Source organism: Ambystoma mexicanum, chromosome 1q, assembly GCF_040938575.1.
Source record: "Ambystoma mexicanum isolate Mex_15411 chromosome 1q, UKY_AmexF1_1, whole genome shotgun sequence".
Taxonomy (NCBI): Eukaryota; Metazoa; Chordata; class Amphibia; order Caudata; family Ambystomatidae; genus Ambystoma; species Ambystoma mexicanum.
In genome coordinates this window covers 489155216-489168085 of record NC_090922.1, presented here as the reverse complement: position 1 = coordinate 489168085, position 12870 = coordinate 489155216, and positions in this window count along the sequence as shown.

The window sequence follows — 12870 nt, the reverse complement described above, 5'->3', positions numbered from 1 at the left end:
GTCATACATTTTGTGTGCTTTTTTGTGACAGATGCATTGATTAGGATGCATGTTAGTCCAAACCTAAAATGGGTGTTTGTGGTGAGGAGGGGAGGTTTATGGGTGTGACTAGGGGGACGGTGGTGGCTGCCCATATGTATAGGATGCAAAGGTGGTGTGGGTGAGAGGGTTGGAGAGGGTTGGGGCAGAGATCCCCTCAGGTGAGCCCTGTGGGTGATGGCAGTGTGTGGTGGAGGAAGGTATTAGGGGGCAGAGTAGCGTAGGCTATGGCAGTAGTTGGGAGGTGATGGGTTACTCGGGGTCTGGCTAATATCTCTGTTCTGGTGAGTGGAGGGAGGCAGATTGCAATTATGGTGCGTGTGAGAAGACACAAAGTGAGCATAGACAATGTTGCAGTAGCCATAACAGATTACAATGGTACTGTTTACATATTGTCAGGAGATGGGCCCAAAGACCACGCTGAATCCAATATTTCATCTTAGGGTTTTGTATACTTTGTCCAAATGTGTTTAGTTATTGATTTTTAAGGTCTACCAGGGTCTTAAGGAAAGTTGCCACTAGGGCTGTCTCTCTTAACTGATTCCTGACTGTTTCAACCCTCACTAGCACATCCTTCCCTCATGTGGATGTTAGGATCTTACGTGCAGGTTCACCTATTTGTTTGATGTACTATCTGTTTCTGTTAGTGGCTTGCTTTGAATGATGGCTATGTAGATCCCTGTGCCTTCTAGTCTATCCCTCACCAAGCACCCATAGTATTCTTGGGATCTGCGGATGGTGCCTTCCTTCACCTGGTGTCACTCTCATGTCTCTCACACATGATCTCAACTTCAGTACACTGGCCTTCACATGTTCTCCTCCTGCCTTTTTAATGTCACTCACGTCTCCCACTACCTCTTTGCTCCTCTGCACTTTGATCTTATTTCTCACCTGCATAATTGTTTTCTTTACATTGGTCTCACCTCCACATACCCCTCTACGTCTCTCCCCCTTGTTGACTTCTATTGCCTCCTTCCTCCTCAGATACCTCCTTGCTACTTCTACTCCTCCACTGCCACTACACCTTCTCAATACTGCTTCCTCTATGCCACTGACACAATGGGCCTCATTATGCATTTGGGAGCGTGGTAAAAGTGGCTGTAATTCCGTTACCATCAATTCTTCCACACCGCCAAACTACAAGTTTGCCAGTGGGGGCTGACTGTTTTTCCTCCAGACAAGAGCTGGAGGTAAAAATGGCCACCACTATCAAAAACAGCTGGTTTCACCAGCACCAGTAAAGCTGGTGCCGTTTATACCAACAATTCCATTAATGGAGTCCCATGGGACTCCATGGAATGGGGAATAACTGCTGTTCCTAGCACCTGCAATATCCCGCTAATACTGGTAAATGAGGCACCGGTAACGGTAGGTCCGTTTGATGGTATCCCGCCGTAATCCATTGCTGGATTTGATTTTTGTGGACTTCATTGATTCACTGTGCATCACCCTTTCTCAACTCTCATGCTGGACTTCCTTTGCAGCTTGTACTCATGGTGACCCTGAATCATGCTGTTCCCATCTTCAACATTATGTGTTACTACTGACTTCTGCAATTGTATTCACTCTCCCCTCTTGTTTCTCCACTCTTTTTGACTGCTTACTCTCTGTTCTCTCCTCCTCTCCCTTTCTCCCTTTTCCTATCTCCTCCCTTCCTCCCCTTACTTTCGTCTATGCACTTACTCTATCAGAATTGTCCCTGAACCTAGTATGATAGCAACCTCGTCTGTCTCCTCCCCCCTCCCTTGACTTGTCCCCCTTCCCTCCAGCACTATCTGAAATGTTGTCAGACCTAGCACAAGAGTAGCTTGTTTTGTTCCTCCCCTCCCTTTCTGCCCCCCCTCCCTCACCTTTTGCTTTTCTCCAGCTCTAGCACAAATGTTGTCAGGCCTAGTACGGTAGTCACCTGTCTGTTTCCATTTCCTTCCCACTCCCCCCTCCCATTCTTATCTATGTCTTAGCTCTTGCACTATCTGAAATGTTGTCAGGCCGAGTATGATAGTTAATTTCACATCCTTACTGTTCATGGCCTGTAAGAATGTCATTGTATTTTCCCTTGTTCCCTCCCCTGCCTTGAAGTGCTTTGAAACACATTGTGTATAGGCGCTATATAAATAAACTATCATATCATATCATATATCATATCTTTACTGGCGGAATACGGGCAACACATATAATGACCTCCTATTTCTCTAACGTTTCTCTCTCCCTCTTCTGCAAGTTCAATTCAGTGACACTTACAACTGTCTGCTACTACTGACTACCACCATCTCTGCTTCCCTCAACTGCTACCACTGCCACCACTGCCATTCCAATACTCCTACTCTGTATCTGCTCCTTAGGCTCATGCCTCTCAAACACATGCATTCCACAGACCACATCCTTTTAATTGCCTTTATACTCCTTTTGCGGTTGCCTGCTGTGGTCTCCCTAACATCCTACTCAAACTGTGGTCCTCACACAAATGACCCACACTGGACAACTCGAACACAGTCACTGGAATGTCCCACACCCTCACAGTATTGGCCACTTACCTTGTTCAATTGCGTCACATTATTGATATTTTGTGACGACTTGCGTTAATGCTTGAACATTAGTGGATAATGGGAAGGCGGACTTGAAGTAGGGATTCTAATGAGCCAAGGGGAAATTACGCTGTGAATGGCTAGTGGCTGAGAGAGGAATAATATGTGTCCGTCAATCAATAAAATGTACTTTTTAGAATGTTTTGATGGTGTAAGTGGGTATGTACTCATTGTTTGATGAGCTAGAGTCAACGTGAGAGATAACGTTGTTGTGCTATTGAGAAGGAGGATAACGCAAAAAAACATCTGCTGACATTCACACATGTATGAGGTTATTGGTTACTGTTGTAGGTTAAGCTGAAGGTATCGAGAGGCACCTCGCGATACGCAAGAAATGAAGCAGGCCAATAAATCAGGAGCAGAGACAGGTACGTCTTGACTGGACTTTAATATAACTCGAACTGCCGAACTGGCGGTAAGCCCGCCTTCCTAACCACGTGGGTCGCAGCCCACTCATAACTGCCATAGAGAGAGGACTGTCCCCTTCAAGTACATTAATAACAATGAACATAGGACATTACATCTTCCCCCCCCTTATCACACACTTTACTAGTGTTCAGTTGGCCTCCTCAATCCATCTTGTGGGTTTGCGAATGATCCGTTTGGATGGGCTGCGCAAACGTGGGACCTGGTTTACTGCCGGGCCATCACTGTCACTGCAGCTATCGTCAGCATCTCTGTCCTCTTCCTGATACTCAGAGTCTGTCTCTGAGGAGGCATCCGGCAGGGTTGTTGGAGTGTTGAGAGGGTTATCCGTGTTGTCAAATGTTCTGAAGAACCTCGTGCATTAGCTGCCGTTATCATTGAACCCTGGATGTGGGTTACTGTCAGGGGGTCTGGCTTGAAAGCAGGCATGTCCTTCGTGATTTGTTTTTGTCTTACCAAGACTTGATCCCCTACTCCAATGTGACTTGGTCTGGCCTGTCTTCTGGTGTCTGCATACTTTTTCATTTTGTCTTTGCTCTCTCTGTCCTTGCTTCTGGCCTTCCTTGTATGCGAGTGTTCAGCCATGGCTCGTGTGTAGTGAGGGAGTCTTGTTTTAATGACGCGGCCGAACATTAACATTGATGGACATTCCCCCGTTGAACTGTGGGGCGTGTTCCGGTATTCTCGCAGCAATTTGCAGATGGCTTGCATGAAAGACCCATTTGTGATGGAGCAAATCTGGAGCGTGCGTTTGAGGTTTCCCATAAAGCGTTCCACCATTCCGTTTGCCTGTGGCCACAGTGGTGTGACTCTGTGGTGCTGAAATCCTAGGTGTTCTGCAAACATTGCAAAGTCCTGTCCAGTGAAGGGGGGTCCATTGTCTGATTTGACTCTGGATGGAATGCCATAGTCCGCGAAGGTTTTGTCCAGTGCTGGTATGACTGCTTGTGCACTAGTCGAGTGAATCAGGTGAACCTCTGGGAATCTTGACATTTCATCTAAGATTACTAGCACGTATTTGCCATTTGCCAGTGGCCCAAACATGTCCACCGCAACTTCGTCCCACACTTGTAGAGGCATTACAGATGCTTGGACTGGTTCCGGAAATGTGCGAGGTGCTACTGCCTGGCATGGTAGGCATTTCTTTAGTAGTTGTTCCACCCGTTCGTCTATGGATGGGAACCATACTTTTGTTCTTAATTGTCTTTTGGTTGATACTATTCCCCTGTGTCCCGCGTGTGCAATGTCTAATATTTTGTCTTGTAGGGCAGCGGGGATGACTATTCTGTTTTCTTTGAGCAGTAAGCCTTCCGGTGATGTGGACAGTGTGTCACGGACAAGTTTGAATGTGCGAAAGTGTCGTTCCTCTTCCGCGGACAAGAGTGATGCACCTCTTTGTCTGTTCTGCCACTGGTTGGATTTTAGGCATGTTTGTATCATTTGGAGTAGGTGGTCTTTCTGTGTTGCCTCCAGAAGCTGTGCTGTGGTGACGGACTTGGGTAGCGCACTGTTGATCAGATAGCGTAGATATTGATTTGCTTTCTGTGACTGTCGTTCATCTTGCGCCGGGAGAGGATATCGTGACAGGAAATCTGCGGGATTGTTGTCCTTGCCCGGGCGGTGTATTATTTTGAAAGAGTACTCTTGTAGTCTTAAACCCCATCTCGCAATGCGTGGTGGCATTTTGGCTGTAGGTTTACCGTAGATGGTGGTAAGGGCCTGGTGGTCCGTGATTATAGTGAATGGTCTCCCATATAGGAATAGGTGGTAGTGTTCGCATGCCCACACTACTGCCAGGCTTTCCTTCTCCGGTTGGGAGTACGCACGTTCTGTAGCAGAGAGACTTTGGCTCGCATAGGCTACTATTTTCCTCGGAGAGTCGGGTGGTGCTCCACGTTTTGATTGTGCTAATATGGCTCCTAAACCATCCGGGCTGGCATCTACTGTGAGTTCCGTGTCCAGCTCGGGGTCGTAGTATGCCATGCAGGAAGCGGTTGCAATCCTTCTTTTGATTTCTTGAAATGCTTCTTCGCAGGTGTCAGACCATTGGAACTCCTGGTTCTTCCCGGTGAGCAGACGTAGGGGCGTACTCACGGAGGCGAAGTCCTGGATATATCTGGTAGAATAGCTCGCCATTCCTAAGAACGAGCGTACTGCTGATGCTGACGTGGGTGTAGGGGTCTCTGCCAGTGCTTGGACCTTTTCCCGGTCAGGTTTTAATCCATCTTTTGAGAAGATGTGTCCGAAGAATTTGAGCGTGGATTTACTGATCTCACATTTGTCTGGATTGAGGGTGAGATGGGCGTTCTCTAACGCCATGCAGACTCTCCGCAATGTGTCATCATGACTGTCTTGCGTGGTGCCAAATACCAGTATGTCGTCCGAGTAATTTAGGCAATTGGGGATGTGTTTGATCACCTGATGTATTTCGTTTTGGAAGATTTCTGCAGCTGACGATACCCCAAAGCTGAGTCTTTTATATCTGAAAAGACCTAGGTGAGTCGAGAATGTGGTGATATATCTCGAGTCGGGGTGTAACTCCAGCTGGTGGTACCCTTTGTTCAGGTCTAGCTTGGAAAATACTTTGGAGTTGTGTAATAGGTGCATCATATCAGTCATTCTTGGGGCCAGGTGTCGTTCTCGCTCTATGGCCATGTTTGGGGCCCTCATGTCAACGCATATGCGAATGCTGTCTTTGTTGTCCTTTTTGGGCACCGGTACGATGGGGGACACCCACGGAGTTGGTCCCGACGCTGGCTCTATGATGTCCTGATCTAACAGCGATTGAATTTCATCCTCTACATGCTTTTGTATGTTGAAGGGTATGCCCCTATAATGTTGTGCTGTAGGCGGGATCTGCGGATTGATATGCAACTTGACTTGTTTGTCCTTCAGTTTTCCTAAGCCTCTGAATAAGGACGGGAACATTTTTGTCATCATGTCCTTTGGGCTCGTTGTGTATGCTGACATTATTTGATACATTATTTGAATGAGACCCATTTGAATTGCTGATTTGAAGCTGAGAATGCTGCCACCTGGCACCTCCCCTTTTATGACGTACATTTTGATCCTTTGACTTTTGTCCTTATATTGACAGTGGGCCGTAATTATCCCTTGACAATTGAGTGGCTTGTTGGAGCCGTATGGGTATATTAATGTGTCTGCTTCTTTCAGAGCCTTCTTGTGGGTGAGTAATTTGTATGTTTCATCGTTTATGACATTGACTGTCGCTCCTGTATCGATCAGAAATTCTCTATTTTGTCCGTTAACTTGCAGAGTGGGGCTATATTCTGCGGCAATGCTATTTCCAATAGCGTGTACATATCCCCTTTTTCTGTCTCCGCTGGAGGAGGACGACTGAGACTCCCGTCTTCTGTGAGGCGAATCTTCTAGATATCTGATTTTTTGTCGGGAGTGTCGTCGTTGTGAGTCATGTCTGGTGCTGGCGTGTCTTGAATCCTCTCTTCTTTCTTCCCGCCTTTTCTCCTCCCGAGGGGTGTCCCTTGACGAATATCGAGAATCGCGTCTGGAGACTGTGGGTGACTGTCTCCTGCGGGATCTTGAGCTTTCCCTTACCGGATGTTGGTCTTGCAGCCTCCGTGTGTCCCTGTTATAGTCCCCTGACTGGGCGAAATTGATGTTTCTGCATACTGATTTGAAGTGATTTTCGCCACCGCACTTGTCGCAGTTGTGACCGATGGCGGGACATGGACCAACATGTGGAAATTTAAAGCCACACCTGTAACACTTTTTTTGTTCCGCAGGGTGAGAGTCCCTTGATGTCCTGATGGGGCATACTGAGGCAGTGGAGGCAGACTGAGTAATTTTGATGTTACCTAGGGATTCTGTCTGCTGCATGAGCGCGGAGTCAGCACGTGCGAGTTGCAGAATTTCTTCAAGTGTTCTGCTTTTCTGAAGTAGCTTTCTCCTGAATTCATGAGACGCGCAGCCGGCAATGGTTTGAGATTTTAGGGCTTCATCCGTCGAATATCTGTCGAAATCACAATACTTTGCTCTTTTCCTTAGGCGCATTACAAAATTGTCCATGGTTTCGCCGCTCTCTTGTGTCGACGTGTGGAAAATGTGTCGTTCGTAATCCACGTTTCGCAGCGGTGCAAAGTAGGCGTTCAGAGCATCAATGATGCCTTGGAATGTGTCCGTGTTAGATTCAGGCATTTCGAAGACGATGTCCCGGACCACCGGGCCTAGTGAATGGAGCAGGATGCCTCTCAGACGTCGTTCCTCCCTCACCCCCGATGCATCAATGTAGATATGTAGTTCTTTGAGCCATCTGTTCCATCTAGGGGCAAGGCTGCTAGTGTCCGCCATGTCAAACGGTGGCACCGCTTGTAGTTGTAATGATTCTGAACCGCTATCGTCTACGTGAGCGGCTTGGCGAGGTGTGGAGCTGGAGGAAGGGCTCAGGGTTCCGCTCTCCGGATTGTCGTCCGACATGCTTGGTTGCTCACGGATGGAAATGAGGCCTTATACGTGGGGCGCACGCGTATTGATACGCCAGTTTCCACGTGCGTTATGCGGAGAGAGTAGCACGTTAAACTCTTGGTACAGGCCGCAGCGCGGATGCCGTTAGACAGGCGGTGACTCTTACTTGTTCAAAATTCTTACGTTGCGTGGGTTGGAAACAGCTCCGGATGCTGATTCGAGCGCGAAAGCTGTGTTGGTGGCTATACGACTCTCTGGGCACCGGTGCTGTTCAGCAGAAGACTCGTCGCCATTGTTGTAGGTTAAGCTGAAGGTATCGAGAGGCACCTCGCAATACGCAAGAAATGAAGCAGGCCAATAAATCAGGAGCAGAGACAGGTACGTCTTGACTGGACTTTAATATAACTCGAACTGCCGAACTGGCGGTAAGCCCGCCTTCCTAACCACGTGGGTCGCAGCCCACTCATAACTGCCATAGAGAGAGGACTGTCCCCTTCAAGTACATTAATAACAATGAACATAGGACATTACAGTTACTGGAAGATATAGTTGCTGACTCATAGACACATTTGTTTGATATGTGCACAAATGAGTGCACTAGAATGAGTTGTGCCCATGCCATGTCATCACATAAGGTGCAGTGCCCCCATGCCTTTTATGACCATACGCTACCACAGCACTTTAATGTTGAGTTTTTGCACATGTCTACAGGACATCCAACATGCTATAGTGCTCGTGTCTGCCCCGTCTATGAGCACAGTTGGCCGTGCCAACGATTGTGGCCATGAAGTGGTGTTTGCTCATTCAATGCCATACTACGCAGACAATTTATAGTGATGTCTTCATGTATTATCAGCTTTCATGTCTGTGTGCTAAGGCCGATTAATTCAAGTTGTGATGTGTTGAAGTTATGACTTTGATACCAAGGACACTTGCTGGCCGTTTCAATTTACGTCACTCAGCCTGCACAATTATCTTGTGCCATGTCATCTTTTCAAAATGTATGTGTAAGTAGTAATTGTCATGTGGTCACAAGTGAGGGTTGCATGTGCATATGTGTAAGCCTCCTTATTGGATGTTAACATTTGCAGGGAACATCTTGCACAGACCCGACACAGATCAGATGCGGCATTGTTCTGTGTGTGTGTGTCTGGCTGTGGCATTTGAAAATGTGATGGTGGCATACTACTTTGACAATAGTGTGAACTACTCATGCTTGCACATATATGTCTCACTTCCTCTCCTCTCTCCCTTTTCATCCAGTGTCTGCTGCAACCGAAGAGGGAAGTACTGACAAGGAGGAGCTGCATTCCAGGGCAAGAGTCTCCAGACCCCATATGCAGACCTCAGCCACACCTACCTTCATACACCTCCTCCAAGGGACATGTGGCTGGGGCAGGCAGTTCATCTTATGCCACTGCTGTTGAGGTGCAGGACATTGGTAAGGATGTGGAGGGTGAGACCTCAACAGCAGAGGGATAGGTTAGTTCCACCATCCCCAGTGAGTAGCCACGTAGTGTAGAGGTCCCATCTGAGGTGTCAGGGTTGGGTGTGGTGGAGGAGTAGGCCATTGTGGGTCTGTTCAGGGTGTCAGATGGGGGATCAGAGTAGGATGGGCAGGCTGCAAACCTGGGCCTGGAACAGGAGGATGAGCAGGACACGGTGGAGGGGTCAGCTCTTCCTGCTGGACCAGAACCATCTGTTGAAGGACTACACGCCTTCTGTGCAGCAGCAGGCAATAGAGGAGGCAGCTGCCAGGGCAAGGGCTGCAACATGGGAGAGAATGGATCAGGTGCCGGCTTCCATACTGGAGGAGAGTCACAGGGCTTCTGAGGAAATAGGATGTACAACTAGGGAGTCGCTGCAGGCTCTCCTGGAAACCGCTGAAGCCTGCCTTTGGCTGTTGGAGTCTGAGGCACTTGCAGCCTTGACCCAGGCATTGGCGGACATTGAGCAGGAGTAGAGTGACTGTACATAATTTATTTTATATTTTTTTCTTGTCGAAAATATTTTCTTTAACTTTTTAAAGCAGGTTTGCTGATATTTATTTTGCGAAACATTTTCCAAGATTCATAAGCAGCAGACTTTCTAATACCATTATGTTTGAAAATCACTCTATTTGATGTCATTTTTTCATTTCTTCTCTGACGCTGATGCCTGTGTGCATTCATCTTTTGCTGTGCACATCACACTAGGCTGTTTTGTTGATTGGATTCAGCGTCCTCATGTGGTATGCTTGTCAGTATTTAGAAGTCCTCACTCAGCATCTCATAGTTTACAGTTGATACGTTCCTCTGCAGCATACGTCCTTGCACCTGGTCACTATGCAGGAATGAATCTGTATTCCATGTGTACTTTGAAGACAGGCACTGTGTGTGCTGAATGCAGGTGTCAGGCTCACAGTCATGCACATTAGGGTCAATATATGTAATGTACATACTTCTGACCTTCTTTGTCCATTCGTGTAGTTGATGCATGTGCATTGGATGGGCAGGTGTATTTTTGTTAAATGCAGAATGTCATGAGCATCTCTATTTTGCAGTAAGGGTTTTGGTCTCTCGTTAGGGTTTAACGTTGTGGTAGGCAAATTTGTCGTATATTGCATCCCTTGCACAACATGGTCATGTGGTCATGCATGTTGGCTGTAGGGATGTATGATTTTCTTTGATATCCATTTCTCACTGTACCTTGTAGTACCAATGAATGATGCACTGAAAACACATGTGATCTGGAGATGGGGTTGTTGTGAAGGACCCCACAACTTATACCGGGCTGTCAGTGTGTGGTGGATGTAGGTGTGCTTTTATGGATGGCATTGCATTTTGAAAGGCATTACGAATGTCTTGTATCAGTTAAATGAGTGTTGGGTATTGGGATGTTGTCTGTGAGGGTGTTGGTTCCTCTTCAATGTTGTCGCAATTCACTGTGATGGACACTGTCTTGCTCAATATATGTAATGGAATGCCTGTGCTGTCTGATAGGGAATTAATTTTGTGCATAGTTTAGTGCATTTCACACACTGTTACAACTGACATTACACTCTTCATGCACAACAGTCTGTTACATGTGATAGTTGTTATACTGTGTTGGAGTATATGCGTTATTCTCTCAACATCTGTTCCACCATGCACATTATCCACTTTCCACAGATGCGTGTAGTAATTTAAGTTTACATCAATGAGTGATTTAGGAGGGTGGCATGTAGTCTTCTTGGGATGCTTTGTTCTTTAATGGATTAACACTCATGGGCATTCAAAGAAGGCAAGCTGCTCTCCTTGTACATGTTCCACTGTGTAGCAGAATTCTGATCGTTCATGCACTGGTGTGTAAGTGCACCCTGCAGAGTTTCCCTTACACTGTATCATGTAATGAATGTGTCCTCCTGAGATGTGCAGGCTAAACCAGAGTTGAGGATCAATACCTGTGCACCTCTGGTTGGCAAGAGGCACAGACATTGAGACATTGTCAAGTGGAAGGTGTTCTGTTTAGGCAGGTTGTTTTGTGTGACATGACAAACAATGTGTGCTTCCCTTCATGACATGACTCACTGCATGGAGTGTGTACACTGCACATTGAAACAGTGTTAGACAGAGTATAGATAGGTCTGGTATCTCTACAGATGTAGAGGCTGCTGTGGGGGTGCATTGACAGGTTACATCAAGTGCACATGTGATGATCTATGTACAGTGACATGCAAGTTATGCATTTGTGCACTCTACCTACGACCATGCCCATGGATTTTCCACCAAAAGCAGTAGTAAGTTGTCTGATATTCTCCCACAGATCACTCAACCACATCACTTTACCATTGGCTTACCCTTGGCTATGATGGCATGGAAGTGGTATGATGGTTAATAAACACACTCTATCAATGAGCAAGGTTACAGTGTTGAGGTTCTATTGCATAGTAGATTGCTACGTAATGACATTGTGAGACGTATGTATTTACAGAAGGCCCCCTTTGAGCATAGGCAGATGAGGACAGGTACACACCTGTGCAGATGATTTTAATAATGTTGTCTATTGCAGGGATATGGGAGTGTTGGTAAGACATTAGCTATACCTAGCCACATTGACTTACCTGGAGGTTAGTATGCTGTGATGACTGTCAATGTGTGCTACCATGTCAGATATGTTGTCCCTTCTCAACTTGCTGAGTATGACATTACCATTCCACAATAGATGTGATTTGAGGTAATATGAGGGGGTCGCATATCCTATGTATCTGTTCAGACTGAATGGACTACCCTCATCCTTCCATGATATCTATTTCATCAGAGTGCATGTTTATTACCCACACATCTCTCTAACATTTGTAGGGCAGATGTGTGTGTGCCTTAGGGTGCTCTGAGCTCTACATGTGCAAGAGGTGATTGCGTGGAGACATCAGCACAAGTGCCCTTGGATGAAGTAAGCCAGTGAGTTGAACATAGTGAGAATCATGGGAGACATGGCTGCGCAGATTAGGATTGTGCCCCACAGGTGTACATGGGTGAGAAGGTGTAAAATGGGCACCTCTGCCCTCACACATCTACAAATGTATACACCACACAATCATGAAAGTCTACAGGGACAATCAATTGATATACCTCCTTTGCATTTTTTTGTAATGCGGTCCAAGGAAATGCTATTCTCTCAGGAGGGGTGTGAAGGTGAACCTGTAATGACCCATGCCACACAGTTTCACAGTCCAAAATGAAGGGAATGCCCAATCAGGGTTTTATTGACAAAAGTGATCACTTTATTTTAACACAACATTTTCTATTTGAATAATAAGAGATTACTAGACAATCCCACCCCAAAGAACAGGACAGAGAAGATGCAACAGACCGAGCAGCACATCGAGTAGATATCCAGGGCTATTAGGTAAGGTACTAACATTTAAAGTTTGTTGGCTTGAGCACAATTGCAATCATGACCTAACCAGTCAATAGGATCCAAATGGTCCTTGTGGGCAGTTCAATGTCACAGTACCTGCATTAGGTTCTTGATGTACTGACACATCAGAGACCTGTTACAAAGTTGATGCTGAGAGATCAGGATCAGTCATGCTCAGAGGTTCATGGAGGCCTGGGCAGCAAGCAGGTGTTGAGCAGGGGCAAATGCAGGTGTTCTGTGCAGTAGACATTCGCCAGCTTAAGTGATGCAGATTGGGCAGTCCCAAGAGTGCTTCAATCTAGGCCACGCCAAGTCAGGCTTTTGCCACTGGAAGCGGTCATGAAGTTGTGCTGAAGGGTACGTTGTGGTGCAAGCAATGAGACTGCAGTTCTCAGGCAGCTGTGCAGAGACATGGTGGTGAGCTCAGGTCAGCGAGTGACCCTCCAGAGATCTGGTTTGTGTCCACCATTGTGCAGTTGCTTCTGGCCTGCCCATGGAC